Genomic DNA, 26146 nt, shown 5'->3' with positions numbered 1-26146 from the left:
TGGATTTGCGGCCCTTTTATCCCAACGAGCAAGACGTTTGAATTGTAGCTAGTCTTCAGTCGACAAAACGTATTGAAATCGTGCACTCTGGAACGTATGCTGAAATATATATTATCACGGCATTTTCCTATCCAAACATTTTATTGTACAGAATGGCTGCCATATCTGTTCTCATATATGACATGTTTTTCATCTGTGCATTAATTATTAGAGCGTCATGTTTTATGTTCTTTAATTTGTAACATGATGATGCTATTCGGTTCAAATATTTCGACAACAACGTCAAAAAGATTTCGATAATCTCCAGCGACAGTATACACATCATATACTTTGGTCTTTTGTGATCCCAAGCCTACATGATCCTGGTTTATCTTTTTTGTCCTTCAAACATAATGCTAATCTGGTGAGACAGACATTGCCCCAACCCCGCCCCCAACCAAACGTAAACGAGGATCTAGCGTGTATTATTGATGCAAACCAACATTTTTGGAAGAGCAAGTGTCTTTATGTGACTGTATGAAGAATAAGACGAACAAATATCTTTCCGTGGCTGTATGAAGAATAAGACGAACAAATATCTTTCCGTGGCTGTATGAAGAATAAGACGAACAAATGTCTTTCCGTGGCTGTATGAAGAATAAGACGAACAAATGTCTTTCCGTGGCTGTATGAAGAATAAGACGAACAAATGTCTTTCCGTGGCTGTATGAAGAATAAGACGAACAAATGTCTTTCCGTGGCTGTATGAAGAATAAGACGAACAAATGTCTTTCCGTGGCTGTATGAAGAATAAGACGAACAAATGTCTTTCCGTGGCTGTATGAAGAATAAGACGAACGTGTGTCTTTATGTGGCTGTGAAGAATAAGACGAACAAGTGTATTTCCATGATTATGTAAAGAATAAGACGAATAAGTGTCTTTCTGTGACTGTGTGAAGAATAAGACAAGTGTTTCTTGACGAATAAGACGAACAAGTGTATCTTGATGTGACTGTATGAAATATAAGACGAACTTGTGTCCTTGGTGAAAGTGTGAAGAATAAGACTATTTCATATTTTCAGAGAGATTTTTGTCATTAATAAAGATAACTACAAGCATATAAATCAGGGTAAACAGATAAGTTCCAGTGACAACACATTGCATCTTAAGACAATAAATATTTATGCTCGATAAGCCAACGGACTTATATACATTCAATTTACTACACACAATAACGAATGAAAAGAACTAATTGGCTGTTTGTTCCCATCCTCGGCATTTATACATTGCATTTTGATTACATGACATTAAGTAGAAGACAAACTATAATTGTAATTAATTCTAACTGCTATGAGTACATGTATTATTGTAATTATTAGGTAAAAGGTTTGAAAACTAGCAAAAACTGAAATGCGTGTGCTCATGACAATCGATTCAACCTTTATACCTATTTTTATTTACCATAACGTAACCAAGATAAGTAGTTAAGGGGGATCTTATAGGATCTATGGGATTTATCATTAAAAACACCCTTGGGAACATATAGGGTCTATGTAAATTTAACATGGAGAAAAATCGTGGGAACATATAGGGTCTATGGGAATTAACATGGACAAAAACCCTGGGACAATATAGGGTCTATGGGAATAAACATGGACAAAAACCCTGGGACAATATAGGGTCTATGTAAATTTAACATGGTCAAAAAACCCTTGGGACTGTATAGGGTCTATGTAAAATTGAAACAGGGAGGGTCTCTATTTTTTTTAAAAAAAAATAAAATAAAAAATAAAATAAAAAAAGGGGTAGGCAATGGAAAGACTATCTCTTTTCGAGAAATATGGCTGGCCCTGAAAAGGGCCTTTGCTTTATGTTAATATGCCCTTAACATAAAGGGCATTTGCGACATCTTCTTGTCCTCAAACTTCGTCTTACAGCAGGGCCATACATCAGAGTCCTCTTGAGGCAACCTTGTCTCTCTATATAGACTCTTCTTATCCACAGGCTGCTGCTGGTCCTGTGGACAACGGTCCACTTGGATCGGACATACATGAGCATGTCCGTCCTGAACATCATTGTTGACACAAGGGTTGAAGATTCAACGTCTGTCCACATGTTGAGGCTCCGACAATAGGTGAATCAATGCAGTGAACTGCGCTTATTTATAGGGACAGAAAGGATTGAAACGGATTGAGTTCATTCACCAAGCCGAACACGCGTTACAGAATTCAGTCAGCCCGCATCCAATCCGAAGAGAGCAGTCTGTGACGTCACGTAGTCTATATAGATTCGCTAGCGCTTGTGTGCAGTCAATCTATGCGACAGTGATTCAACATGACGGAAACTCAGAAAACGATCCAATGGGGTGCACCAGCAGGGGAGACCGCCCAAGGGAACCCGGACTTACTTTCAGAAGAGGTGAATTGGGATTTTGTCGATTTTCTCTCCTCGCAAGAATTTGTTCCGGAACCTTCGTTACCTTCTTCATTACCGCAAGTGGAGAATTTTAGACAGAGACAGAAAGAAGAATTGGAGAAATTTATACAACGACAAAAGGAAGCGGAACAGGCTTTTCTCTTACAGCAACAGCAACAAGAAGAAGAGGTAAGAAAAAAAAAAACAGCAAGAAGAAGTAGCCGCAAAGAAACAAGAGGGTGAAAATCAAACGGCTACGGTACTGTTGGACATTTTAGCGGAGTTAAGAAGTCTGAAACAAATGTATCAGACTTCTTTATCACGACCGAAGAGAATACGACCTTCCCGAGCTAAACACGTCAACCCTGTGACTAAGCCTACCGTACCACCCTTAGTGATTTCAACCCAATCATTATCATCATCATCAACATTACGCAGTCCAGAAGTAGGCCTTGGCCGTGGCAAAGGCATAAGGCAGTTAAAGTTGATTGCTTAAACTCACCCCTACGTCATAAAGAAAAAAGGCCCTTTTCAGGGCCACCCACATATCTCGAAAAGAAATACAATTTCAATTTGCCAATAACTCAAAAAAAAAAAATAACCCACCCATTTTACCCTATAGTACGTGTCTTTGTATGAGTGCGTGAGTGTAGCTTCTTATTTTAAAATCAAAACTCAAAGACTCTTACCTTATATCATTCATTTATTCTTTTATCCATTTTTTACAATCCAATTCACAACACAACACTTTAATTTAAAGTTCATTGACTTCTTCTTTCTCCTTTTTTAGTCTCTCTGTTTTTTGAATTTCTTCACTGTCACACTCTTTTCCTCTTCTTCCTCCTCACTTTCTTCCCTTCTTCTTTTCTTCTCCTGTTTCTTTTTCTTCACCTGTCTGCTTTCTTCCTCTGAAGAATCCCTCTCTTCTTCTGAAGAATCCCTCTCTTCTTCTGAAGAATCCTTCTTTTCTTCTGACTCCTCTTGTTTCTTTTTTGGGCAATCTGGAGACCAATGTCCTTTTTCTTTACAATAATAACAGGTATCTTGACTTTTGTCTTTTTAGCCCCTGTTTTTGTTCTTTTTTGACGATCTGGACACTCTGAAGACCAATGCCCTTTCTTCTGGCAGATATAGCAAGTATCTTGACTTTTATCTCGAAAGGAAGGAGAGTAGTCCGTAGGCTGGTCTGAAGAGAATTTTCTAATGACCCCTCGCAAAGCTCTGACGAAACGTTCCATCTGGTTAGTCTCTTCCATCGTTGTGCTCGGCTTGAGAGTGAAATGAATAGTGAAAGGATAAGACACACACCCTTTTATATACGCTGGTCTGCTATGACTATAAAGTAGCTCATGGTTTTTGAACTTGAGTCATTTGACTTTTTGCTTTCAAGATGAAACGATCTAATTCATTCGAGAAGAAAGAAGAAGAAAAAGAAAGTAAGAGGCAGAAACGTGATCTATCGCCTCGTACCAGGGCTGAAATCTTGGCATAAATTCATGCCAGTGATTTTGAAGAGGACATGAGTGAACCAGAATCAGAACCCTCTAAACCAAGTTCACCACCCTTAGTCAACCCTGAAAAATACTATTCCATTCGAGAGACGGAAAAGCGCTCCTCTAGAAAATTTAGAACCACGGCTTACAAATACACGGTGAAGTTTAAAGATTTCAAGTCCGAAGTACCGTTAGAGAAAGCAAAAGGGTTCATCACCGGAGTATGGGATTCTCTGCTCACTGCACTCAAGCGACAATGTCAACCCAAAGAAGACGATCGCTTGAGACTTTCCATACAACACGACGGTTTGAAATCCCCTGTTTGGATCGAGTTTAGCACCCCTGAAGAATTGACCGCTTCCAAAGTCATGGACAAGATTCAACACGTGCAACAATCTAATGACCAGTTTGACATCACCGATGGAAAAGCCACATTGGACATGACCCACGTCTCTCCTCCTCAAGGAACCGGACGCAAAAAGATGTTATTGGTGAATGACCTTCGCAGCGTTAAGCGTAGCCTTGTCCAAATTCACAATCCTCATGACCAGATGTGTTTAGCCCGTGCCATCGTGGTGGGACGAACCTATGCCAACAAGAACGACACGGTAGAATGGAAAAGAGACTGGGAGAACATTCGACAATCGGACCGAGCCAAACAACGAAGTGAAGCAGAACTCCTGTTACGACAAGCTGGCATGTCCAAAGACACACCCTGTGGCATACCTGAGATGCAAAAATTGCAAGATGCCCTAGCTCCACGATACACCTTGAAAGTGTACCCTCAAGAAGTGCGCGGGTCTTTGTTGTTTCGAGGGCAAGATTTTAAGGACGGAAAATACATTCACGTTTATCATCACGATGACCATTTCGATACCATTACCAGTATCACCGGATTCCTGGGATACGGTTATTACTGTGAGAAATGTGACCATGGTTATAATAATCGAGAGCAACACAAGCATTGTGGATCGAAATGCTCAGGATGTTTGGCCTCTTCACCCTGTCTGAGCGAAGAACCAGTGCCTTGTTCAACTTGTCTGCGTACGTTTGTCAGCCCTACCTGTTACCAACAACATCTGAAAACGCAAGGTTCACAGAAGAAATGTGCTTGTCAACTCCTGAGATTGTGCCCTACGTGTGAACAAGTCATACGTATCAATAATACCAAGGCACACGTATGTTCAGGAAAGAAAAAATGTCACATTTGTCACCACATCGTGGACTTGGAACACCAATGTTACGTGCAAAAATACCAACCCCCACCAGAGAAAGAGGACGGTCACAAGAAGAAAGGCAATTTCATCTTTTTCGATTTCGAATGCATGCAAGAGACTGGCATTCACATTCCTAATTTCTGCGTGGCTCATCGAGCGTGCGAGAAGTGCATTCAAGAACCTATCTTCAGTCATTGCCCTCTCTGCAGCAAGATTCCTGGAGGGCGTGAAAAAATCTTTCGGGGACCGAACACGTTAGCTGATTTTGCCAAATGGGTCTTAGACTCCATCGACAAGACGTGGAGCCAAGAGGACATCGAACGTTACGGAGATTGTCATCGTCATGCCACGGTGATGGCTCACAATTTCTCCGGATACGATGGACAGTTTCTTCTCAGATACTATACGGAACAAGGCACCGAGCGTCCTAAAGTGACTTTGAACGGAGCCAAAATCATTTTCATGCAAGTGGGACAAGTACAGTTTAAAGATTCGATGAGCTATTTGGCCATGCCTTTGAGCCGAATGCCTAAAACGTTTGGAATGACAGAAATGGTTAAAGGGTACTTTCCACACTTTTTCAATACGGAAGCCAATCAACACGCCGTTCTACCCCATTTGCCCGAGGCTCACTATTACGACCCCGACAACATGCGTACCGAACAACGAGAAGCTTTCTACGCTTGGTACCAGGCTCACGCTTCGGACCCTTTCGACTTTCAGGAAGAAATGCTAAAGTATTGTCGTTCCGACGTGGACATTTTACGGCGTTGCTGTGGAAAATTTCGAGAACTGTTCATGGAACACGGAGGGGTCGATCCTTTGAAAGAAGCTTGCACCATTGCCAAAGCGTGTTCCTTAGTGTATCGACAACGATTCAAACGACCCACTATGTCAAGCGTCAATACTCGGTCAAAGCCCTACATTGGTTACATTACTTGTGCGATAAGGAAGACAAGTGGATTCAGCATGCCCGCAACGGAGGGGGCGAAAAGACCATCGGAACGTATTCGGTCGATGGCTGGGACTTAGAAAACCCCAAGATCGTGTACGAGTTTAACGGTTGCTTATTTCACGGATGTCCCGTCTGTTACCCTGACCGTGGCACTAAAAATCAGTTTTTACAACGAACCATGGAAGACTTGTACCAGGACACTTGTCAGCGACGCCTAAAGTTGGAACAGCAAGGATACCAAGTGGTGGAAATGTGGGAACACGAGTACGATCACCGTATGAAAACCGATCCCGAGTTTAAACGCCTCGTGGAAAGTTACCAGTTCATGGACCCGCTGAACCCGAGGGATAGTTTGTACGGAGGAAGGACCAATGCCACCTGTTTGCTGTACCAAACCGACGAAGAGAAAGGAGAAGAAATCAAATACTTGGACGTGTGTTCGCTGTATCCCTACGTGTGCAAATATTGTCGCTTTCCTGTAGGGCACCCGCAATTGTTAACGGAACACATCGACCTGAAAAACATTCGACAATACGAAGGCTTGATCAAGTGTAAAGTTTTGCCTCCCACGAACCTATACCATCCCGTCTTACCTCACCATTGTCAAGGCAAACTGATGTTTCCCTTGTGCCGTACTTGTGCCGAAACGTGCAACCAAGACCAACCTTGTCAGCACAGCCAGGAAGAACGGGCCTTGACGGGAACCTGGGTCAGCGTAGAATTGTTCAAAGCTCTGGACATGGGATACCAACTGTTAGAAGTGTACGAACTTTGCCACTTTCCCAAGACAGAACAATACCATAAGGGTGACCCCACTCAGAAAGGCATTTTCGCAGACTACGTGGATGCCTTTTTGAAACTGAAGCAAGAAGCCAGCGGCTATCCTTCCTGGTGTCACACTCCCGAAGACCAAATACAATTCAAAGAGAAATACTACGAACAAGAAGGCATCACTTTAGACCACATCGAGAAAAACGAAGGCAGGCGATCGTTTGCCAAAGTGATGTTAAATTGCTTGTGGGGTAAAATGGCACAACGCCCGTGTTTACCCAAGACGGAATATTTGACAGAACCTTCCCGCTACTTTCAGATGATTCACGACAAAACCAAATTCATGAAACACGTGGACGTCGTTCGCGAGGATTTACGAAGAAGATCTGGACTTTGTACAAGACGACCCCTTTGGAAATGTCATCATTGCGGCTTACGTGACAGCCCATGCTCGCTTAAAATTGTACGAAGCTTTAGAACTGTTAGAAGAACGCGTCCTGTACTTTGACACGGACAGTTGCATTTACATCCATCACCCGATTCAACATCACCCTGACATCGAAGGAGACCGTTTAGGAGCCTGGACAGACGAGCATCCCGACGACAAGATTCTAAGTTTCGTCAGTGGCGGTCCCAAAAATTACGGCTACGAATACCGGGACAAACAAGGAGAAGTGCACACGACGTGCAAAGTGAAAGGACTGACTCTGAATCATCGTACCAGTCGAGTGGTCAACTTTGGGGTATTGAAAGAAGCCTTGCAATCGGAAGAGGATGGAAACTTTAAAGTGACCACTTACCAACCGAACAAGATTGTACGTTTACCCACTCACCACATCGTCAGTCGACCTTTGGAAAAAGTTTATCAAATCGTGTACCAGAAGCGAGTTCGACTTCCCAATCATTTCACCTTACCGTATGGACACGTTGGTATAAAACATTGGTTGTAAGAGGATAGCCACCCACCAGAAAGATGACTTCGCCACAGCAAGAATCGAGTGAGAAACCCGATGAGAACTCCAAGTTCAAACCCTACCATTTTCCAGTCTTCTTACCTGACTATTGTGATTGTGCCCGTCGATTGGACACGTTTCAGAAATGGCCTACGGATAGGGAAGGATTACCTTCTTCGCATGTTTTAGCTAGAACAGGATTTGTCTACTTGGGACCTGAGTCAGGATTGGGATACGAGGTACAGTGTTTCGCTTGCGGACTGAAGTTACGAATGGATCTATGTATCTATAAAGATTCAGCTATTCTGGAACATACTCGATGGTCTCCGCACTGCCCTTACCTTTCTATGGCCTTTACACCCATTACACTACGGTACAATGTTGACGGTACCTTAGAGACGGTACCTTCCGAAACAAGACATAAAAAACGTAAAAAAGGAAAGATGTACAAGCTGGAGACTGCATTGCGACTAGTATAAAAAGGGGCTATGGTCAAGATCGATAGTTCATTGTGACTACCAAGACCGAGCGAACAAGATGAATACTTTGAAAGAGACATCGTTCCAGTTTGGGGATTGTAAAAAAGTTGTATCTTCCTCTAGTGTGGCTAATATTGGATGGATAAGACCCAGACATTGCGACGGAAAATGTCCGGAAAGAAACTGTGATTGTCCATGTGGTTACCATTGTAATTGCGTAACGGAGTTTGCAGACGAGTGCGATTGTGAGCCTTGCGATGGATACGATGCTGTACCTTGTGACCTGAGCGATGCCGTAAAGCATCATGGGAACTTTAGTGCCCCTACCCCTATCATGGAAAGTGATGCTGTGCGTGTCAAACCTGTGGGATGCGAAAGTGATGCCGCTCGTCCTCTTGGAGATTTTACTGGGTTTCGTTTTAAAGGGGAATGTTCACCTTCACGTCTACCCCCCTACGGATGTCATCCAGCCCTGAGCAAACTCCTGTTCATGTCACCCAACCCTCATCGAAACGAACCTGTGAAAAACGAATATTCGTTTCCTGTGCGTTTGTCGGAATACTGCGACTTTGAAAATCGTCTTCAATCGTTCAAAGGAAAATGGCCTAAGTATCTGGGAGGACCGACCCCCGAAGAATTAGCCAGAGCCGGATTTTTCTACTTGGGCGAAGGAGATAAAGTCAAGTGCTTCAGTTGCGGTGTGTCACTTCACCACTGGGAACCGCAAGATTCGGCCTACGTTGAACATGCTCGATGGTCACCGAATTGTCATTACTTACCTTTAGTGGGACCGAGACATTGAAGTAACTTCTTACCATAATAATCTGTTCATGGATACTTTACAAGAGAACATTCGTGCTTTGCCTGTGGAGTTGAGAGAACGCATTTATCGAGAGCTGGTCAAAATACAAGTGAAACGTAAAGAACAATTGCATCCGTTACGTCACCAGTGTTTGAACCACTGGTACCTGAAGGCTATACAAGGATTGATTCAATTGAAAGTGTTTCATCGGACAGACATTGATGAACGATCGTCTAGTTTTAAAAAGGATTGGTTTGGTATGGACGATTCTACCTACATCATTGTAAACGTACTGCATCGAATTCCAGAGGAAGAGTTAACGAATTACCAACATCTTGAACACAATGTCAACTTAGTGAAAGAGGAAACTTCTGAACGAATTGTAATGTGTAGATTAGTGACTCAACGATTTAAATTTGACACTGAAGTGAAACCATGTTTGTGCAAACAGTACATTTCTTGTGTCAGACCAAAGAGGATTTAGTATGACCTATTCATGGATACTTTGCTAGAGAACATTCGTGCTTTGCCTGTGGAGTTGAGAGAACGCATTTACCGAGAGCTGGTGAAAATACAAGTCAAACGTAAAGAACAATTGCATCCGTTACGTCACCAGATCTTTAACCACTGGTACCTGAATGGTATAAGAGAACTGATTCGTCAGAAATTGTTTCAGTGGTCAGACCTTGTTCAACACTTTGAGTTAGTGAATGATCGAAATGTTCATTATTTTGGTTACTTCGAGATTCACCTACAGCAATACATTGAGGAAGACAAGTTAAAGGATTATCAACATATTTTACGTGGAATCTACTTAGAGGAAGAGGAAACTTCTAAACGAACTCTGAAGTTTCGGTTACAGTATGCAAGATTTAGATTCCCTACTGGAGAACGAAGATCTCTGGCTAGAAAGTACGTGTATTGTTTCCGAAACAAAGAGACTATAAAAACAGGCTGCCATGCCACGACTTATGTCACATGTCATCCAACAGATTCCGTGGAAGGAACTCAATGACCATATTCAAACCGTGAATCATTACCATCGATTATTACAAGAACTGTATCCATTCAATTTGGGACGACAAGTGGTGTGTGTCTTAGTGACTTGTTTTCTGGGATTTCGTTTACCAGCCAATTCTTTGTGGACTCTTTACGATCAGTATTTACCACCTCCATGGCCTTAAATGGTCACGAAAAACTCCTTTTGCTCAAAGCCTTGCGTTTTCATCTGGATACTTCTCGACCTCTACGGGAAAAAAAGATTCGTCAACTTTTAGCTACCCAAGACGTGTATGACGATGTGTGTGTAGCTTGTGACTTACATCCCCACTGGACAGATGTCCGTGCCTGGAAAGAATGGGATTTTGAGGCTTGGACCCAAGAAGTGGCCCAGTATGCACGAGAGTTGTTCAAGGAAAAAAGTTACTTTTCAACCCGTGTTAGTGACGGTGCCAGAAGAACCCGTCACCCAGGACAGGACTGTCGTGGACAGACCTGAAAGACCCTTTCGGGAGGACACTTGTGTGACCTTACCCCCTACTATAGAACTGGTTAGAACATTACCCAAAACATGTTGTACAGACACTTGTGTTTATTCCACGTTCATCGTTATCATGTGCCTTTTATCCTTGTACTTAAGCCTTTGGCTTTTATGTATTTTTGTCTTTCGTATTCATGTTTGAAAAAAAAAACATTCAATAAACGTGTTCTGAAAAAAAGTATATAAACTCTTGTCTTGTTTGTTTTCGTGTCACAAGTGACATTTCTCACACCATGGCTACCTCTACTGTCTCTGCTCCCTCTTCCTCTACTGTCAAAGTCATCGACGAACACTTAGATCGTGCCAGTTGGGAGGCTTTGTATCTTCGCCATCCCTTTAACATGCTCATTGCTGGACCTAGCGGTTCAGGCAAAACCGAATTCGTCAAACGTTTGATCGAACATAAACATCATTTGATCGATCGGCCCCCTCAACGGATCGTGTGGTGTTACAAAGAGTGGCAATCGGCGTACAGCCTCTTGCGAGAAAGTCAAGGCGATTCCATCGTGTTTGTGGAAGGCATTCCTAAAGAAGACGACGGCATCGTCTCTGACTCCCGTCAAACCCATTTGGTCATTTTCGACGACATGTTAGGAGAAGACGAAGAAGAAATTAAATTGTGGTTCACGCGCAAAGGGCATCACCGTAATGCCAGTGTCATTTACATCACCCAAAATTTGTTTCAACAAAGTAAAGCCCATCGCACCATCAGTCTCAATGCGCATTACGTGGTCTTGTTTAAAAGCCCTCGAGATAAATCGCAAGTGCAAGTCTTAGCCAAACAGTTAGGAACGCCTTGGCTGACTCAGGCGTACGACGATGCCACTCGACGACGACTCCCGAGGATTTGCGATTTCGTACCCACTTGTTTCACCACTGGTGCCAAGACGGAGGGCCTGTCCTGTACACGTCTCCGTCCTCGACTTCATTTCACTCCCCATGAAAAAAAATCTATAAAAACCTCAGACCCTTTTTCGTCTGTCTCACACAGTGTGAACATGACGTCCCTTCAGTCGCATCTTCCCGTCATATTGATTCGTGCCTTGTATGGCATCAGTCGAGAAAAAAATCCACAAACACGAGCCCGTGTCTTAGAAGCTAGTCTCAAAGAAGTCTTACGATGGTTCACGGTGACGGCACGTCAATTACTCCAAGGAATCATTCAGATTCCTCATCAAACCAAACGCTTTTTCGATCGAAACAAAGTCGCTTTGGTCCAACTGGCCGATCCCCGCATCGACACTTAAACCAAAAAACAAATCATTTTGAAACCTGGAGGGAGCGGTACTCTAGGAGGGGTCATCATTCGCTCACTCTTAAGATGGGATCCTAATGCCCCCAAAGTTATCCCCAAGACAAAAGTCCAACGAAGCCCCAAGAAGAAAAAGAAAAAGACTAGGTCCCCAAGAAGAATAACTTCTCCAGTGGCAGGACCCTCCTCTTACCAGACACCACCACCCCGGAAAAAGAAAAGAAGCCCCCAGAAAAAGAAACAGAGAAAAAGTCCTCAGAAAAAGAAAAGTCCACAGAAGAAAACTAGTCGCAAGAGAGGCACTTCGGCCAGGACGCAACCTTACACTCGCAAACCACGACCTGCCACGGCAGTGACTGCGTCTCCGGCATCCTCACGTTCATCCACTTCTCCGTTGATGTCACCAGGAACTGAAGAGTACTTGGAGACGTTGATCACACCAAGAACATCTCCGTTGATGACCCCCAAAAGAACTTCCCCAGTGGCAGGACCCTCCAATTTAGTGGCAGTGGCTGCTGCTCACAAAGTACCTTCTCCCAAAATCAAAGTCCAAGAAAGATCGGGCATGTTACAAAGTTTACTGGATTTGTCCAAGCAAGAACTGGCTCGATTTAGTCCGTTGCGTACCCCTGCACGACGTGTCATGCCTGTCCTCAAACTGATAAAACGTAAAGACAATCAGTGGCGACGCGTTCCAGTATAAAAAGAGCCTGTGACCAAGTCGGGGTATCAGTGAACTTGTAAAAGATGTCACCTCCAAGAAGCCACAAAAGAAAGAGACAAAGGCAGACGCGTCATCCGACAAAGCGCTTAGCCAAGCATCGACATTACCCTAAGAAAAGACACAGTCGTTCCAAGAAAAAGAGGCGTCAACAAAGGGGAGGATTCCTTGGCGATTTTGGGAAAAACATTGTCACCTTTATGACAAAGCGATAGTCCCCAAAAAAAAGATAAAAGGGTGTGCGTTAAGTCATCGACGTTAGTGTCTGTTCGGTGAATGTCCCGGAACCCACAAGCAAAAATGTCACCCTCCAGAAAACCCCAAGGAAAGAAAAGGAAAGGACTGCCACCACGTTTAGCTAAACATGGGGACATGTTATCTGTCCTGTCCAAAGCTTCTTCACCCCTACGAAAAAAACTCATTCAAACGGCCTCCAAAGAGGTCATCGATACCGTGTGCGAATGTTGTTTGAACGTTTTGAAAGGCACGATCCCTTTGTCCAAACACCAGAAACAATGCTTAGGCAAACATCGTCACGTTCTTCGCCAAATGGTTCGAAAGAAAATTCCCATTCGTCAAAAAAAGAAGATGTTGGTCCAACGTGGAGGCATTTTACCTCTCTTGTTAGGCCCCATACTGAAAGGAGTCTTGGGAACCATGTTGGGAGGACTGGTGGGAGCAAGATAAAAAGGCCTCGGAAGTTCCAAGATCTCAGAATCGACCCCTGACAACCCCCATGGAAGGACGAAAACTAGCTTTAGTGCCTTACAAACGATGGATGGAATACCATCGGTGGCAAGAACAACGCACCCCGCATTTACCTCCCAATCCCAATTTGAGCGAGATGTCCCAGTTACAACACGAATTGCAATCCTTGATGGATCGCCAAGATTTGTCCGAAACAGAAAAATCGCAAAAGTACGGTCAACTCTTGCAACGACTGCAACTCTTTCACCAGAAAGCTTTAGACGAAACAGCTTTACCCACTCTAAAAGATTTTAAGACCTTGATGAAAAGTTCAACACCATCACCAGTACCACCAGTACCCGTGACTAAGACAGAAAAAGGAGAAGAAGAGGAAGGGTTTCAAACTCCACCAGAAAAAGTACGCAAGTTAACAACACCACCTACCTCCAGAATTGGATGGATTAAAAAGATGATGGCCACCCCTTCTTCATCACAAGAGAAAAAGAAAGTGAAGACAGAAGTGAAGACAGAAGTGAAACAAGAACCGATATCCCCTGCTCAGACATCCTCCTCCTCTTCAACACCTATTGCTGGCCGCACACGCAAAGCCTTGCAATCCAAGAAAATACCCCAAGAGAAAAAGAGTAGCCTCTTCCAAGAGTGGGTGCCTTATTAACACACCAACCAACACAAAAAAATGGAAAAAGTCTTAGCCAGCATTTACTACGATCCCTCCCATCCTGCAGGTTACGCAGGAGTTCAAAAATTGTATCGTGCTGCCAAAACTCGACTGAAAAGTCTCCGTTTACCTCAAGTGCAACGATGGTTACAAGAACAAGCTACCTACACTTTACACAAACCCATTCGACGCAAGTTTGCCAGAAGTCGCACCCGAGTGGAAGGCATCGATCATCAATGGCAAGCCGATTTAGCCGATGTCTCTCATTTGGCCAGCTACAATCGTGGCTACAAATATTTGTTTTGTGTCATCGACGTCTTTTCCAAATTTGCCTGGGTCGTGCCCTTGACTTCCAAATCCAGCAGCGAGTTAGTGCGAGCCCTAAAACGGGTGTTGAAACAAAGCGGTCGTCACCCTCTTCGATGGCAAACGGACAAAGGCACCGAATTTCTGAACCAAGCTTTCCAAAAAGAATTAAAGAAACGTGACATTCATTTTTTTACCACCGAGAATCGTGAAACCAAAGCCAGCATCGTGGAACGTTTTCAACGCACTTTGAAAGAACGCATGTGGAAATATTTTACGCATCACCACACTCTGAAGTACATCGACATCTTACCGCATCTGGTGCAAACGTACAACCAATCTTACCATCGAAGCATCGGACGTGCCCCGCAAGACGTGACTCCCGAGAACGAAGTGCTGGTGTTCGAGCGTCTGTTCGGTACGTCCCCGACGAGGGCTGTCCCCAAGAAAAGTGGAGAGTTGGCCGTAGGAGATTGGGTGCGCATTGGCAAAACCAAACGCACTTTCGACAAAGGTTACTTACCTAACTGGACGACCGAATTGTTTCGCGTCACTGGACGAGTGCATGGCCGTCATCCTGCCGTCTATAAATTGGAAGACATGAACGGAGAAGTACTCAAAGGAACGTTTTATTTGCCCGAGTTACAACGTGTCAACAAAAAAGAAGACGACGTGTACGACATCGAAAGCATTCTCGAACGCAGAACCCGTAAAGTGGGCAAACGACGTGTCAAAGAAGTCAAAGTACGTTGGAAAGGATATCCACCCAGTTTCGATTCTTGGATCGACGCTTCGCAAGTCATCGACTATAAAAAGAAGTGACCATCATGCCCTTTCACACATCAGACGCAGCTACGTCGACCACTCCTTCTTCACCCAGTTCTTCTGTGCAAGATTTACAAAAACAACCCTTGTGGGTGTGGTGTGGAGAACGTGTGCCTGAAACGCAAATCGTCTTTTTCTGCCAAATCTTTGTGGTGTATTGTGTCATCGGGGCAGCCATCGCCAATTTGAGTTTGCAACAAGGAGACAAACAATTGTGGACCATTTTATTGAGCAGTTGCATCGGTTACCTGCTTCCCAATCCCTCCCTGAAATTCTCCTCGAACGGGAACGTTGTGTCCAGTGCCAGTGCCAGTCACCACTCCAATCACAATCAGAACCCCATTTTAGACGGAGACACGCCTCTGACGTCCACTAACCCCTCGGACAGCCACAGAACTCTGGAATTATGAGTCACCAAAACCAATTTTACTTAACCTTACCCAGTGACAGTTCCATGGAGGTGTTTCCCAAGAACACGTTGTGCTGTTACACGGCTAAATTACCTCAGGCCATCCCCTTAGATCACGAAGCCCATTGGGAAGTGGCTTTAGTAGAAATGATTCATCCTACACAAATCCAAAACATCACCGAAAAACAAAACTTTTTTGAGGTGGAAATCCTGAACCAACAATTACAAGAAGCCATGAATGACATCGGGTTTTCAGGGATCACAAGACCAGCCAGCAAACCAGCCTTCAGTATCTACACCGTGAAAATTCCAGCAGGGTTTTATTTTAGTGGCCAACATTTGGTGGACACTATTGCGGACAGGTTCGAGTTCGCCTTTGGCAAAGCCCTGATCAGAGCCCAAAAAAGTGTCACCCTGGAGTACCATAAAGTGGCTCGTCGCTTACTGATGAAATTTCCAGATACGGACACATTGTCCTTCAGGTTCAATGGTAGTTTGTTTGAAATTTTGGGTGGACATTCAACAATGGTCACAAACAATATGAGCCCCAAGATCAACAGTAATATGGATTTTTACAAAGCTTTTGGAAAACCGGTAGAACTGAACCAAGGACTGAATTTAATGTTCGTGTACTCCGATGTGGTGGAGTATAACGTGGTGGGACACACCTCCGTACCGTTACTGCGTGTCATTCCTTTCAAAGTGGATAGTACCACAACCAGTGACCAGGAAGGTGGAAATACCTATCACGTCCACCGGGAATTTGTACATCCTCATTATTTGCCTGTCAGCAAGTCGTATTTGGACACGGTCAACATTGCTATAAAAGGAGATCTGGGACAAAATATTCCATTCACCAAAGGAAAAGTCACGGTGAAACTCCATTTTCGAAAACGGTTTTCTCACGATTCGTAAGTAAGTCATGTATCCAGCGTACCAAGGGGTTGCACGACAGCGAGGACACGGCTTAGGAGATATGTTAAAATCGGCCTTTCGTTCGGTGGCCCCAGTGTTGAAACCAATGGTGACACGCGGATTGCACGCCTTGAAAGATGCGGCACTGACACAAGGCAAAGAATTTCTCCAAAATGTCATCATCGACAAACAAAACCCTAAAGAAGCCTTCATGAGGGCAGGCAAAAATGTCTTGCTGCAAACGGGCAAAGACCTTTTGGGCCGACGAGACACACCTATAAATGCCCTGCACGCTACCGAGTCAAGCATTCAGCAAGGACAAGGCAGAAAGAGACGACGAAGAAAACACCCTTTCACCAGACTTCAAGCGAGAAAGGCCAAGAAAAGAAGAACCGTTCGAGACTTAGATGTTTTCGATTATTGAAACACAGAAAAAAATGATGCACCGAGAGTCTTGCGCCTGTTCCAAGACGGAACTGGATCTGTTTGCCATGCCCCCCACCATGATGACCATGCAAGAATCCCAGTGGGTGGAATTTCACCCCGTCTCCTCACTGGCCGATTCCGCTCCCATCGAGTTTGAAATCAAGGGACAGCCCGAAGATTACATCGATCTGAATAGCAGTTACTTGTACTTGAAAGTCAAAGTTCTAGATAAGGATGGAAATGCTATAGACACTGAGCCAGTAGCTCCCGTCAACAATTTCATGCATTCCTTGTTCAGCTCAGTGGACTTGTACTTGAATAACAAACTAGTCAGTAGCAGCATGGATACTTACCCTTATCGTGCCTACCTGGAAAATCTCTTGACGTACGGAATAGATGCCAAGAACACCCATCTCAATGCCTGCGTGCTATGGGAACCTGACGAAGCTAACGAATTTGAAACATTCGAAATTATTACAACTGATAAAAATAAACCATACAATGAGGGATTTACAGAACGAAGAAACAAAATCAAAGATGGAAAGAGTTTAGAACTGATGGATCGTTTGCATTTGGACATGTGGTTGCAAGAGAAATATTTGCTGAACGGGGTCAATGTCCGCTTGAGACTGAATCGTAGCAGTGCCGCTTTCCATTTGATAGCTGAAAATGCTGACATCAATCCCAAAAGCAAAATCGAGGAGGCCAAACTCTACGTACGACGCGTGGAAGTGTTACCTAAAGTGGGAAATGACATCAGTCAGACGTTGAGCAGAACGACCGCCAAGTATCCCATACGACGTGTGGAAGTGAAAACGTTCACCATTCCTGCTGGACAGCATTCCATGATCGAAGATCATCTGTTCCAAGGACAGTTACCCAAGCGTTTAATCCTTGGTATGGTCTCGAATTCAACCTTCAACGGAGCCTTCAAAGAAAATCCTTTCAACTTTCGACACTTCAACGTGAAGAAAATCGAAGTCAGTCGCGATGGCAAGACCTTGTGTACCCGACCTTTCGAACCTGACTTTACTGACGAGAAGATGAATTACTTGAGATCGTACTTGTCCCTGTACGAAGCCACCGGCCAGTTAGGAACCAACACCAGTCACGGCATTACGTACGAAGATTACGCAGGAGGCTACGCTTTGTGGGCTTTCGATTTCACTCCAGACCAAGGCAGCGACGAGGGACATTTCCACCCTATAAAATCTGGCCAGATTCGTGTGGAACTTCAGTTTGCAGAAGCACTGAAACAGACAGTGAACGTCATCCTGTATGCCGAATTCGATAATACCATAGAAATCAACAGTTTGAGAGAAGTCATTCTAGATTATTAGAAGCCATGGAAGACTGTTATCCCTCTTTACCTAGTGGAGAAAGTTTGGAGATGGAATGTGAGGAGACTGTGGAAGAAGAAGTGATCATGATGAAGTCCCGATGGCCAGAACAAGAAGCGCATTTAGTCTCCTGTTTTGCCAAACACTTGGTCGATAAAATGACGGAATTGATCAAGAAAAATTGTTATGGATGTCAAAACGATCATCCCAGTCAAATTCAACACGATAAATGCCTGATGTTGAGTCAAGAAGAAAAATTGGACGAGTATCTGGACGAAGCTTGGAGTCTCATCTCGAACAAAGACGTGTTGCACCAGTGGTATAAAGACTTGCGTGAACATTCTTGTCCACCATTAACCACTCAAGAGATCCATCGTATCGAAGCTCTCCTGAATCAGAGTGAGGAAACAGAACGAATAACCGTTTATTCGTCAGACATTTTCAAGCAAAAAGTCAGGATCGAATTGACGACTTATTATTACCTGTGAAGAAAAAAAAACACACAAATCAATGGATACCTGGGAACTTTATTACCTTTTGAACCACAGTTCGTATACGTCTTCTTGGAATCCTGTCGTCTGTGCTAAAGATGAACTCCCTCATCGCAAACCTAAAGACCATCAAGCTTACGTGATCAACACGGACGACAGTCATCTCCCAGGAACCCACTTTCCTCAAGAAGGATGTGTGGAATATTTCGATTCGTACGGATTGCCCCCTTTGGAAGACGATATCATCGACTTTATGAGAAGAAATGCTCAGACCACCCGATTCAATAACGTGAAATTACAAGGCACAGATTCCTTGGTGTGTGGACAGTACTGTGTGTATTTTCTGCATCATCGCAGCCTGGGCTATTCCTTAGAACATTTAGTGACTCATTTCGATCCTCGTTCTTCTGCTAGAAACGATGTGAAAGTAGATCGATGGTTTTGTGACCATTATGCTTATCTTTTGTCTCAAGCTAGGAAACGTAGTGTCCATCAATGGCCTAATGATTTCCAACAGTGGAAATCACAATTTCATTCACAACGCTGTCAGCCCTGTTTAAAGTAGATTGTAGATTGAGAAAAAATGTTTGTGATTTGAAAAAAATTGTTTGATGTTATAGTGTTGGATTATTGTTAAAAATGTTAGAAATGTTGTTGTTTAGTGTTAAGTGATTTTTGAATAAAAAATGTTGTGTTTTGAAAAAAAAAATGCCTTTGTGGTTTGTTTAGCTATAAGAATGTTGGATTGATGCTCTTTCATTTCTTACTATCCCTCTCATGAACGTTGCAGCTCGAAAACCGTGTGGGGGATGTTTTCCTTCACGTCCGCGCTTTAACTTTAAGAACCGGGTTGTTCCCAGTCTAGCCATCCATTGTCGACTCATCCTCCTAAGAAGATGTGCTCCAAACTAGCTAAGCTCAACGAAGCCTACGTGAATCTGCATAGGGTCAGACACAGTCTAATACCGAAGCCAGAAGAAATAGAGAATGTGAGAATGTTAAAAATCACTGAAAACCTGATAGAAGAACTCTTCCGAGAAGAAATGAACAGGGAAAAAGAAGAATGGACAGAGAAGTACAGACTTCAGAGACAGCAGCAACAGCAGCAACAACAGCAACAGCAGCAACAACCTGAAGCTGACAGAGGCTTTGTCGATTGTCGTATCGACACCAAAGAATTCTTCTTCTCTTTCCGAAGAAGCAGACCTATCGCCAGAAAGTCTATCCTCAGAGGACATCGCATTCTTAGAAACTAAAAAAAAGAATGCCATAGCAAAACAAAAAAACAGCCCTTTTCAGGGCTACCCAATACTCTAGAAAAGAAATAACTATTAATTTGCCAATGTGTGTAGGTAGAGTAGTGTGAAAATAAACACTAACTCTTTTTAAAATATGAGAGGGTATGTGTTTGTGTGATTGTGTTTGTAAGTGGTTAAGTAAGTTGGTATGGATAGTAGATTAAAATGATGTTTGTTTTTTGGCTGTTAGAGGTGTATATTTTGGGTTAGATTGGATTGCTTTGCGTATGTGGATAGTCTATTGAAGTGATTTATAAAAATTTTACAATAGTGATGGGTAGCATAAAAAAGTGAACGAGTGTTTCTTTTAGGTCCGCGCGTTGTTGTTTTTTTTGGTCATGATCTAGGTAAGATGAATTTTATGTTTTTAGGGGGATGTTTTCCTTCACGTTCGCGCTTTCAGTATAAATTGAAACTCGTTCGGCAGTCCAGCTACCCTTGTTGATTGATCAACACAGCCAGAAGAATGAATAGCAGAATAGTGAAACTGTTAGAACTCCAGATGCACCTGGAATATGCCAGGCGCATAGTAAATGAACTATCAGCGGAGGCTATCGTAGAAGAAGCAAGAAGAAAGAACGAAGAGGAGAGAAGACAGAGGGAAGAGGAAGAAAAAAAAATAGAAGAGAGGATGTCATACAATATTCCCGAGACAGAGGATTGGGGTGCTGAAGCGAATCATCCCGCCTCTGCACTCTCAAGACAAAAAGTAAAAAGAGACTGGAGTCAAAGATGCGTGTGCGGCGCCAGGCCTGGAAGGTGCAACCATTAGATAGGTGCATCTGGAGTTAAAAAACAGCCCTTTTAAGGGCTACCCAATACTCTGGAAAAGAAATAACTATCCATTTGCCAATGTGTGCAGGTAGGGTAGTGTGAATATAAACACTAACTCTTTTTTTATAGCGAGAGTGTATGAGTTTGTGTGTTTGTGTGTTTTTGTTTGTAAATGATGAAGTAAGTTTGTGTGAATAGTAGATTATGGGTTTATTTATTGATTCTTAGCGTATGTAGAGAGTATAGTTGTGGTTATATTATATGAAATGAGAAAGTAGGGGGGATGTTTTCCTTCACGTCCGCGCGATGTTAGGTCATGATCTAGGTAAGATCAATTTTATGTTATTAGGGGATGTTTTCCTTCACGTCCGCGCTTTCACTATAAGAACCCACAGTGTTTGTTGTTCAAACCATTCTGCAAAGAATAAAAAGAAGATGGCGTCAAACCAAATGGACAAAATACAAACCTTGCAAGACGTTTTAGACAACTTAGGAATAATGGAACAGATGCTAATAAGACTCGTTGAAGACCATTATTCCTATAGTCCCCATCGTGTAAAGATGGAAATTAATAACTTGAGAAAAGCAAAGGACAAGATTAGTGGTGTAATGAAAGAGATAAAGGAGGAGAAGTAGGATGAAGAGGAAATAATAAGAATACGCAAATGGAACGAACAAATTGAAAAAGAAGAAGAAAATGAAAAGAGGAAGAAAGAAGAGGAGGAAGAGAAGAAGAAAGAAGAGGAGGAGAAGAAAAAAAAAGAAAGGGAAGAAGAGTGTAGGAGATAAAATAAGAACTTGGTGGAGAAAAAGAAGAAATTAGAAGAAGAAAAAGAAAACCCAAAGGCCCTTTTCAGGGCCCCATATTTCTCGAAAATAGATAGCCTTTGAATTGCCTACCCCTTTTTTTATTTTATTTTTTATTTTATTTTTTTATAAAAAAAATAGAGACCCTCCCTGTTTCAATTTTACATAGACCCTATACAGTCCCAAGGGTTTTTTGACCATGTTAAATTTACATAGACCCTATATTGTCCCAGGGTTTTTGTCCATGTTAATTCCCATAGACCCTATATTGTCCCAGGGTTTTTGTCCATGTTAATTCCCATAGACCCTATATGTTCCCACGATTTTTCTCCATGTTAAATTTACATAGACCCTATATGTTCCCAAGGGTGTTTTTAATGATAAATCCCATAGACCCTATAAGATCCCCCTTAACTACTAAGATATTCCAAACATTCGTAATGAGTTACAATGAACAGTTACTGCTAACCTCTTTGAAGTTATATGGCCAAAATATATATAAAAAACCCATATGGGAACATAAAATCATAAGTTGCCCCAATGGCCGAATCAATTCTTTTCAAGGTACACAGAGTTTAGATTTTGTTTTTGTTAAATTCCCTTTTAAATTCCCTTTTCCTGAAAACTACGTGTGTCCAGGCGTCCGTTTTACATGGGACGACCATAAATGGACTCATTAATAATGTTCAGAGTTATATTTGTGTTTGTTAAATATGTATAGCCAAAATCTAGTGGTAAAATATGTATACCACAAATCTAGATGAAAAACAGTTAAGTCCAAAATTTCAATAATTAATTTACAATGTCGCCCCCCCCCAAAAAAAAAAGCAAATAAAAAAGATAAACAGTAACGATATTAAAATTCTTTAAAGTATATAAAAGTGTGAAACTAAGTACAATAAATACTTGAACATAGGCATTTAAAAATCTTCATGTAAACCACATTTTTATAACAAAAGTCCATGCTTTCCTTTCGTGATACATACAAAATTGTACGGCTTAAAAAAGAAAGAAAAAAAAGAAGAAAGATTTATGGATGGAAGCAGTACCTCTCGACAGGAACGAGTTCCATTATCAGCGGCCACGGGGAAGGTGTGGATTTGGTCGAGTTTCATCCTAAAAGAGGCATGTACAACTCAAATAGTTATCTAGTATACGAGGGTTTCACCACTTGTAAAGTACGTGTGTCATATATGCAAATTCCACCCTTCAAAAGGAATGAACTAGTCAAGTACGTGTGTCGTATATGCAAACTCCACCTTTCAAAAGATATGCACGTCAAGTACAGATACAATGACTAGGGAGTGTGCAACGTCATGTACATGATATTCTACATTTAACTTTGCTTTGTACTGGCACATACATCGAACTCCATCAGCGGGATATATGCCACTTAGTACTTACTGTATGGTTGGTATTTTGATTTTTTGGCAATACGCACGTGCGCCCAATGGTGTGCCTAGCTGGAAAAGAAACGATTCGGTGTCCATATTCATTTGATTCAACTCCCCCTGTTGACTTAATCGCCAAGATGGTTTCCTCAAGCATGCATCTAATGTACAAGATTACAGAACATACTTTCAAACAACACGAGTTTGAGCAGCAGAGGAGGTGAACAGACCTTTTTGTAGAAGCGTCCAAATACCGAAATAAACATTCCTAAAAAAGGGATTAATAACCTTAAAAATCAAAATAACTAACTACATTGAGGACTCTCTCCGAGCGTTTCTCTCTAAGAGTCCGTCCTGGGGTTATCCACGTTATTTCTCGTCAATAGCGATTACATTGCAAAAATTGAACCAACCTGAGGTCGCACCTCCTCTGCTGCTATTTACCAAATATGTTATCCAGACCCACACGATATCTTGTTCTAGGATCATGTAAATTTATTGTTATAAATCCGTGTGGGGTTGACTGTGCTCGTGAAAAGAAATTTTTAAATTTAAGTATATCCATGTCACCGCCACGCCAAGTTTGATGAATATTTCGCAACGTATGTGTATCGACTCCATTAAACACAACTAAAATATTACAGTTATCTCTTATCACTTTTGGTATTTGTACATATCGTTGAGCAACATAAATCATATCAGTATTTTTGTGTCTTCCACGAGAAAATATCCTAGCTGGATTTGATTGTTTGTCCAGCGTCACATCATCGTAAACAACCAAATTATTAATAAATCCATCTAAATCATCTACAGACAGTGCTTCATCAATATCGATTATAAACTCGATAACGTCATCCAGTAATCTTGCGTTTTAATTAAAATCTTTAAGCACATCGTAGCATCTCTGATCATCAACAGACGGGGCTACCAAATACAACTTCTCCCATTTTAGCCATCTCATTATTAAATGAAGTAATAGTTGTGTCTTGTCCAATCCAGATGGTCCTATTATTATCATTATAATAGAATTTGGTAGCGCAGCATGATGTTTGATCGGCTCTTGCTTTCGTGTTGCAGAAAAATAAATTACGTCCATATTATATATAATATGGATTTAGATTGTGTGATGTGCAGGACCCGTACCCCGACGAATACACTAACAAGTATTATAACAAAAAATAACATATCAGCACTTACGGGTAAGTGTACGCGGTGTGGTACAAAGAAATTTAAATTTATCCCCGTTGATAAGTCAGGGACAAAGTCAGCCTAAAAGAAAAAGAAAGAAAGAAAGAAAGAAAAAAACTAGGAGGTGATATTGCAGCAAAATTAGGAAAATTACCAGGAACTCCGTGGACTAAATACCCTGGAGAAAAACATCTACCAGGATATAATTATTGCGGTCCCGGTATTCGACTCGATATCAGGCTTGATAATCGGGATCAACAAAAACCAGGTGAGTATCCAATAAACGCTATTGATAAAGCGTGTCATGTTCATGATGTGGCTATTAAAAGTGAAGATCTGCAGCAGCGACATATCGCAGATGTGAAGTTGATTCACGCGCTAAATTCTATAAAAAATAAAAAATAAGAAAATCATTAGCTAAGTGGTTAGTAAGATCCGCGATGAAAGGTAAATTAGCGCTAGGGGCTGGTAATGTATAAATGGAATCGATTTATTATTCTATAAGAAGGATATTGGAAAGGCAGAACAGCACTTAGTAAACTCGCTTATGCAGCAAAAAGTAAAACATTATACTGCTAAAGCGTGGTTATCTAAACAGGTAATATGGCAAATTAACTACCAGCACCGAAACAAATTCAGTACTCGTATTCTGATGTTAGTGTTCCTAATGAAGTTCATCAAGCAGATATTCTGTTTCTACCACACGATAATATCAAAATTGGAAGACGTCAAATAACATACAAATACGCGCTAACCTTTGTTGATGTTGCAAGAAGGTACAAAAATGCAGAACCATTATCAACAAAGACAGCGACTGAAGTAGCTTCTGTGTTTGAACGAATTTATCAACGAGGTGGTCTACGATGGCCACAACTATTACAGGTTGATCCTGGCCAAGAATTTCTTGGTCCAGTATCATCATTGATGAAACGACATAATGTCAAAATCAGACGAGTACACACTGCAATTCATCGTCATCAGGCGATCGTTGAACGATTTAATCCAACACTTGCTGAGCGGTTATTTGGATATCAATACACGAAGGAATTCATTCAACATAAAAGATCTCGTGAATGGGTTGCAAAATTACCAAGTGTGATAACCGCGTTAAATAATTACATTACTCGAACAACCTACATGAAACCCATTAATGCAATTACAAAACACATACCCGTACAACGACGTGATTTTTCAGTGCAGTCAGTATTAGGTAATGTTACTGTAAGATATTAATATGAACCCGGTGAACTTGAGGGTGGTAAAATAAGAGCGATTGATCCTTTTTGGAGTATTACGACGCACAAGATATCTAACATAACAAGATCTACTGGCAGACCTGCAATCTACAGACTGGATTCAACTGCTCCTCAACGTGGATTTACAAGTGAACAATTACACATAATTCCTGAAGATACGGCATTACCGCCGCGATCACTTAATTAGTTCCGTTACGCCGATTGCACTCAAGACAGGTCAACATCACATTTTCTCGTGTATGGCCAAGACGATTATCTTTTCTATCTACGGAATATTGTCGTGGATTGTTATTCGAGTACTGCCACAGCATTACACAAGTATAACTTGCACAATGATTATTCTGCCGTTGTTTCAACGTGTTGATAAATTTATCATCAAGATCAAAATCGCGTTTATTTTTTTTTTGTCACTTTGCTTATAACCAGCTATTTTTTTTTCTTATTATATCATTGCGATCGAGGACACCGGCTGTGGTTTCTGTAACGTCCATGACAATTCTCCGCAGCCGAGATATTCGTCTGACTTGAGACACTGCGAGATAAACTAAATTTGACCATTCGATACGATCATCTACGATCCATACTCGCGTATCAGAAATAGTTAATCCTTAAGATGAGTGAATTGTCATCGCGTATCCTAGCGTCCATGGAGATTTGTTCATTTTTAGCGCATCTTCAACAATATTGACATCAACTAAAACAATATCGTTTAGAATAAGATTTTGTTTCTCGGTCTGTCCTGGTATATTAACGTCAATATTTTGCCTTCGCGTATC

General features: G+C 42.0%; 1 long non-coding RNA gene across 1 annotated transcript; it reads right to left on the bottom strand.

Moving 5' to 3' along the window:
• LOC149792839 (uncharacterized) lies at positions 1-22735 on the bottom strand. The gene is made up of 2 exons (XR_016422641.1): positions 22585-22735; positions 1-854 (listed from the first exon to the last, which is right to left on the bottom strand). It is a non-coding gene; the product is annotated as an uncharacterized LOC149792839 (long non-coding RNA).
• Between the last annotated feature and the right edge of the window lie 3411 nt (positions 22736-26146).

This window comes from Sinohyriopsis cumingii, chromosome 8 (genome assembly GCF_028554795.1).
Source record: "Sinohyriopsis cumingii isolate HCF-2022 chromosome 8, ASM2855479v2, whole genome shotgun sequence".
Lineage (NCBI taxonomy): Eukaryota > Metazoa > Mollusca > Bivalvia > Unionida > Unionidae > Sinohyriopsis > Sinohyriopsis cumingii.
This window is presented reverse-complemented; position numbering and strand designations above follow the sequence as displayed.